Source organism: Rattus rattus, chromosome 14 (genome assembly GCF_011064425.1).
Source record: "Rattus rattus isolate New Zealand chromosome 14, Rrattus_CSIRO_v1, whole genome shotgun sequence".
NCBI classification, from domain to species: Eukaryota; Metazoa; Chordata; class Mammalia; order Rodentia; family Muridae; genus Rattus; species Rattus rattus.
The window spans coordinates 74,509,683-74,516,113 of record NC_046167.1 but is presented as its reverse complement, the minus strand read 5'-3'; the positions used below and the strand labels follow the sequence as shown (position 1 = coordinate 74,516,113).

The window sequence follows — 6,431 nt, the reverse complement described above, 5'->3', positions numbered from 1 at the left end:
TCATTTAGCTTCTAAGCTTTCTGCAGACTTGGTGACTTTTGCCAGCTCCCAGCCTCTTGTCCACAGCTTTGATGACACCCACAGCAACTGTCTGCCTCGTGTCACAAACAGCAGAATGACCAAGTGGAGGATGGTCAGAGAAGCTTGCCAGGGACCACATCAACAATGGCAGCATCACCAGACTTTAAGAAATTGGGGCCATCCTCCAGCTTCTTTTTTTTGGTTCTTTTTTTTTTTTTTTTTTTTCGACCCAAATCCTAGAAGAAGACACCGACTTTAAGTGGCAAATTGCATGCTGATGTTAGAACAGGCCAGCATTTAAGCATAATTTGGCCTGGCAATAACGCCTGTGAGCATGCTGCCATTGGTGGGTCTTTTTGTCACCAGCAACATTGCCACGCCTAACATCTTGACAGACACGTTCTTTACATCAAAGCCCACATTGTCCCTTGCAGCAGAGCTTCAGCAGAGCTCATGGTGCATTTGCACAGACGATGGTTGTTACACTGACTGAGCAAAGGTAACACCATGCCAGGTTTGAGAAATTATTTCCGCCCACGGGGACAGTGCCAATGCCCCCAATTTTACAGACATCCTGGAGGGCAGTCGCAGAGGCTTGTCAGATGGACGAGTTGGCAGCAGATGCAGTCCCAAGCAGCAGTGTGGTGCCACTGGCACGCCATAACATGGTTTTGCATCCCTTGAACCAAGCCACATTAGCCCTTGGCATTTGTCACCAGAAATTGGCACAAATGCTCACAAAATTTTGTAGCCAATTTTCTAATGTAGGTGCTGACTTCCACATTTCCCCTCTTCTGACTGTAATGGAGGCTCGTGAATCCATTTGTTGACACCAACAATAGCTGTTTCAGACCCAGGATGTAAGCTAGAAGAGCATGCCCAGGGGTCTGCCCTTCTTCGAGATACCAGCTTCAAATTCACCACCACCAGCAGCAACAATCAGGACGGCACAGTCAGCCTGAGATGTGCCTGTAATTGTGTCTTTGATGAAGTCTCTGTGACCTGGGGCATCAATGACAGTCACATAGTATTTGCCGGTCTCAAATTTCCACAGGGAGATGTCAATAGCGAACCACGCTCGCACTCAGCTTGCAGTTTGTCCAAGACCCAGGCATACTTGAAAGAACCTTTTCCCATCGCGGCAGCCTCCTTTTCAAACTTTTCCATGGTTCTTTTGTCGATTCCACCACTTTTGAAGATCAGGTGGGCGGTTGTGGTGGACTTGCTGGAATCCATGTGTCCAATTACAACGATGTTGATGTGAGTCTTTTCCTTTGCCATTTTTGCTTTGAATTAGCGGTGGCTTTCACAACACCTGCGTTCTGGTGGCCCATTTCTCAATTCTTGATCTTAGAGCCTGAGCCACTGGAGTTCTGTTCAGGAAATTCCCCCCTGTGCCAATGAGTTCGATGCTCTTTCCCACTTTGACTTTTGAGAAATTCAGTGTATCTGATTTTATGTTGAGGTTCTTGATCCACTTGGACTTGAGCTTTGTGTAAGGTGATAAATACGGACCCCTTTTCATTCTTCTACATACAGACCACAAGTTAGACCAGCACCATTTATGAAAGATGTTTTCTTTTTTCCAATGTGTTTTTGGCTTCTTTATCAAAGATCAAGTGTCCATAGGCGTGTGGGTTTACCTCTGGGTCTTCGACTCCATTCCATTCATCAACCTGTGCATCCCTGCACTGATACCATGTGGGTGTTTTGTTTTGTTTTGTTTTGTTTTGTTTTGTTTTGTTTTGTTTTGTTTTATCACTATTGCTTTGTAGTACAGTTTAAGGTCAGGGATTGTGATTCCCCCAGATCTATTATTGTTGACAATAGTATTGCCTATCCTGGGTTTTTTGTTTTTCCATTTGAAGTTGAAATTTTCTCTCTCCTTGTCTGTGAAGAGTTGTGTTGGGATTTTGAGGATTACATTGAATGTGTAGATTGCTTTTGGTAAGATTATTTTCACCATGTTTATCCTACCAATCCATTGGGCATGGGAGAGCTTTCCATCTTCTGATATCTTCTTCAATTTCTCTTTTCAGGGATTTAAAGTTTTTGTTGTACAGATCTTTCACTTACTTGGTAATAGTTACACCAAGATATTTTATACTATTTGTGGCTATTGGGAAGGGTGTTTTTTCCTAAATTCTTTCTCAGCCTGTTTATCATTTGTATAAAGGATGACTACTTATTTGTTTGAGTTAATTTTTTACCCCACCACATTGCTGAAGTTCTTTACCAGCTGTTGGGGTTCTCTGGTGGAATTTCGGGGGTCACTTATGTATATTATCATATCATCTGCAAATAGTGATAGTTTGACTTTTTCCTTTCCAAGTTGTGTCCCCTTGATATCCTTTTGTTGTCTAATTGCTCTAGCTAGAATTTCAAGTACTATGTTGATTAAATAGGGAGAAAGTGGGCAGCCTTGTCTCTTTAGTGGGATTGCCTCTAGTTTGTCTCCATTTAATTTGATGTTGGCTGTTCATTTGCTATATATTGGTTTTCTTTATGTTTAGTTTTGTCCCATAAATTCCTCATCTCTCTAAGATTTTTAACATGAAGGGGTGTTGTATTTTGTCAATGGCTTTTTCAGCATCTAATGAGATGATCGTGTGGCTTTTTTCCCTTGAGTTTGGTTTTATAAGATATTACCTTGTTGGATTTTCATATATTGTATCATCCCTGCACCTCTGGAATGAGCCTACTTGATTGTGGTGAATGATAGCTTTGCTGTGTTCTTGATTTTGGTTTGCAAGAATTTTATTGTATATTTTTACATTGATATTTATGAGCAAAATTGGTCTGAAGTTCTCTCTCTTTGTTGGGTCTTTGTGTGGCTTAAGTATCAGCATAACTGGCTTCATAGAATGAATCAGGTAGTGTTTCTCCTGTTTTATTTTATGGAATAAATTGAGAAATATTGGTATTAGGTCTTCTTTGAAGATCTGATAGATTTCTGTGTACTAAAACCACCTGGCCCTGTGCTTTTATTTGTTGGGAGGTTTTCAATGACTATTTCTATGTTCTTAGGGTTTAAGGAACTCTTTAAATAGTTCAACAGATCTCGATTTAACTTTGGTACATGGTAACTGTCTAGATTTCACCCAGATCTTCCAGTTTTGTAGAGTATAGGCTTTGTAGTAGGTTCTGATGATTTTTTTTAGTTTCCCCAGCCTCTGTTTTTATGTCTCCTTTTCATTTCTCATTTATTTTAAAAATTTGGATACATTTTCTGTGTTCTTCAGTTAGTTTGGCTAAGGGTTTATCTATCTTTGATTCTTTGTTGATTCTTTTGTTGATTCTTTGTATTGTTTTCTCTGTTTCTAACTGTTTGATTTCAGCCCCGAGTTTTACTGTTTCCTGCCATACACTCCTCTTGAGTGTATTCACTTCTTTCTGTTCTAGAGATGTCAGGTGTGCGGTTATGTTATTGATATTGTATCTCTCCAATCTCTTTATAAAGGCACTTCGTGCTATAAATTTTCCTTTTAACATTGCTTTCATTGTGTCCTATAAATTTGGGTATAAATTTGGGTATGCTGTGTCTTCATTTTCATTGAACTCTATGAAGTCTTTGATTTCCTTTTTTATTTCTTCCCTGATCTAGTTGTCATTGAGCAGGGAGTTGTTCAGGTTCCATGAGTGTGTGGGCTTTCTGTTGTTCTTGTTGTTATTGAAGTCTAATCTTAGTCTGTGGTGATTTGACAGAATGCATGGATTTACTTCTATCTTCTTGTATCTGCTGAGCCTTGTTTTGTGTCAATTTTGGAGAAAGTACCAAGAGGTGCTGAAAAGAAGGTATATTGTCTTGTTTTGTGGTGGAACGTTCTGTAGTTATCTGCTAAATCCACTTTTGTTAGTTTCACTGTCTCTGTTTAGTTTCTGTTTCAATGACCTGTCCATTAGTGAGAATGGGGTGTTGAAGTCTCCCACTATTATTGTATGAGGTTCAGTGTGTGTTCCGAGCTTTAGTGAAGTTTCTTTTACGAATGTAGGTATCCTTGTATTTAGGGCATAGATGTTCAGAACTGAGACTTCCTCTTGGTGGATTTTTCCTTTGATGAATATGAAATGTCCTTCCCCATCTTGTTTGATAAGTTTTGGTTGAAAGTCTATTTTATTGAATAATAGAATGGCAAACTTTTTCCTGCCTTTTAGTCTGAGGTAGTATCTGTCTTTGTCACTGATGTGTGTTTCCTGTATCCAACAAAATGCTGGGTCCTGTTTAAGTATCCAGTCTGTGTTTTTTAATTGGGGAATTAAGTCCATTGATGCTAAGAGATATTAAAGACAGATGAGTGTTAGTTCCTGTTATTTTTGTTGCTGAAGGTGGTATTGTGTGTGTATGATTCTCTCCTTTTGGGTTTGTTGTGAAATATTTAATTTATTGTGTTTTCTTGGGTGCCGTTAACATCCTTTTTCTCGAGATTTCCTTCTGGGATCCTCTGTAGGGCTGTATTAGTAGAAAGAAATTGTTTAAACTTGGTTTTGTCATGGAATATCTTGGTTTCTCAGTCTATGATGGTTGAGAATTTTGCTGGGAATAGTTTCCTGGACTGACATTTGTGTTCTCTTGGGGGTCTGAATGGCGTCTGTCCAGGATCTTGTGGCTTTTAGAGTCTCTGTTGAGAATTCTAGTATAATCCTGTTGGGTCTGCCTTCAGTAGGACAGTAGGCCAGGTGTACTGGGCACTGTCTGGTGTGTTGGGAGGCCAAGTAGAACTTTCAGTGTCACGCCATGGGAAAAGCCAGAGCATGAATAGATTATAATGTCCTGGGTGAATAAGGCTCCACAAAAACCACAACAGTGTGTCTCTCCTACAACAATTATGTTTCTCCTTCAATCTATGATTTTCCCAGGGGATGAAGTATAAACAGTTGAATATCATTCCCACCTCATTAAAAAAGGCAAGCCTTTTAGATAATTCACCTAAGTCCTTCCCAACACATTGAACAGTAGAAGAGCGCCTAAGGAAAAAAATTAAACCCTGCATTTTGAGTTATACCAGGTGAGTCTGAATTATGGGGTTTCACGTATTGTCAGAGAGCAGATTTACACAAAAATCTAAGTTTCCTTTGATGTGTTTGCATTAACTTAGATCAAATAAGAGTAATTAGTATTTTACCTGGAAAAAACATCATTTCCTTATGCTAGAATCCTTCAAGACACCCACCTTCCTCCCAAACTTTGCCAGGATATGTGTGGAAACCACATTGGCAGAGCTCAAAACCTTTGTTTCTCATCGTGATGTCTAATCCAGTTATCTCTAGGAATGAGTGCTCAGTTGGTAAGTTTCAAAACACAGTTATTTTCACTCTTGAATATGATCACAGAGCCACATTTGATCACATTTACAATGAAGAATCATTAAACACACTTACCTACAAAAATTATTTTAAAAATGATAAACCATTACCTATCTTGCATACAGAATAGTAGAGATATCCGAGAACCAATACAGATAACTGATGCATCTTTTCCAATGCTCATGGAGTGAAGGTGAATAATCTTAGGCTTTTAAATCTATTCTTAAAAGTCTGCTATGCCAGTGATGGCGGTACTAATCTGAAGTAATCTGGGGTTTAAATAAGACTGAGCAAATCATCTAAATCACTCAGTACAGTCTGTTGTATCAACGTGGAATCCGATCAATTATTATGAGCATTGAACAGTAAGTCTTTCTTAGAAGAACAAGTTTCTTAGCAACCGCAAAGCCCAAACTCTTCACTTAACAAAGAAAACTGGAGTCAACACATTTCATTCACACATTTTTTTACTCCATGTTGGTTATTTGTTTATTCATTCATTAATATTTGGTTTTGGCAGTGCTGAGGATTGATCCCAGATTTATAAACTTATTAGTCAAGTATTCTACTATGAGAGACAATTATATCTCATGTCTTGAGTTTTTAATGTGTATTTATGCTGTATAATAACTTTAAAATATAGGCCTCTGGAAGAAACCTTAGAAAAACAGATCCTTTAAGAAGAGGATTATTTGAGACACCAAACACGAGTTTTGAATTCCCCAAACAATATTTTCCAAAAAAAAAAAATGAGAAGACAATAAAGATGCACTGTAACTTCTTCAGGTTGCACAGGTTTGTTAATAACTCTTGTTTAATGCCCCTTTCCGTCCAAGTCCATTCACAGTCCTGCGTCTTCTGATCACGCTGCTCATTCAGCACCAAGAGCCAAAACGTTTTCTTCCCATCTCATTAACTTTTTCTGCTTCAAGCAGTATCTTTGAGAAAGGCCAACTTGATACAAACATCAGATAAAAATTGCCTTGATGGACTACATTTCGAATTGCAAAAGCCAGTTCCCAAACTTCACGTGTGCCATCCTTGAAATCTGGGATTCCTGAAGGTTCTGCTGTGGCATCTGGAACTGGTGTTAATTCATCTCTTCC

General features: G+C 38.9%; 1 pseudogene; it reads right to left on the bottom strand.

Moving 5' to 3' along the window:
* Positions 1-1,313, bottom strand: LOC116883535 (annotated as a pseudogene).
* Between the last annotated feature and the right edge of the window lie 5,118 nt (positions 1,314-6,431).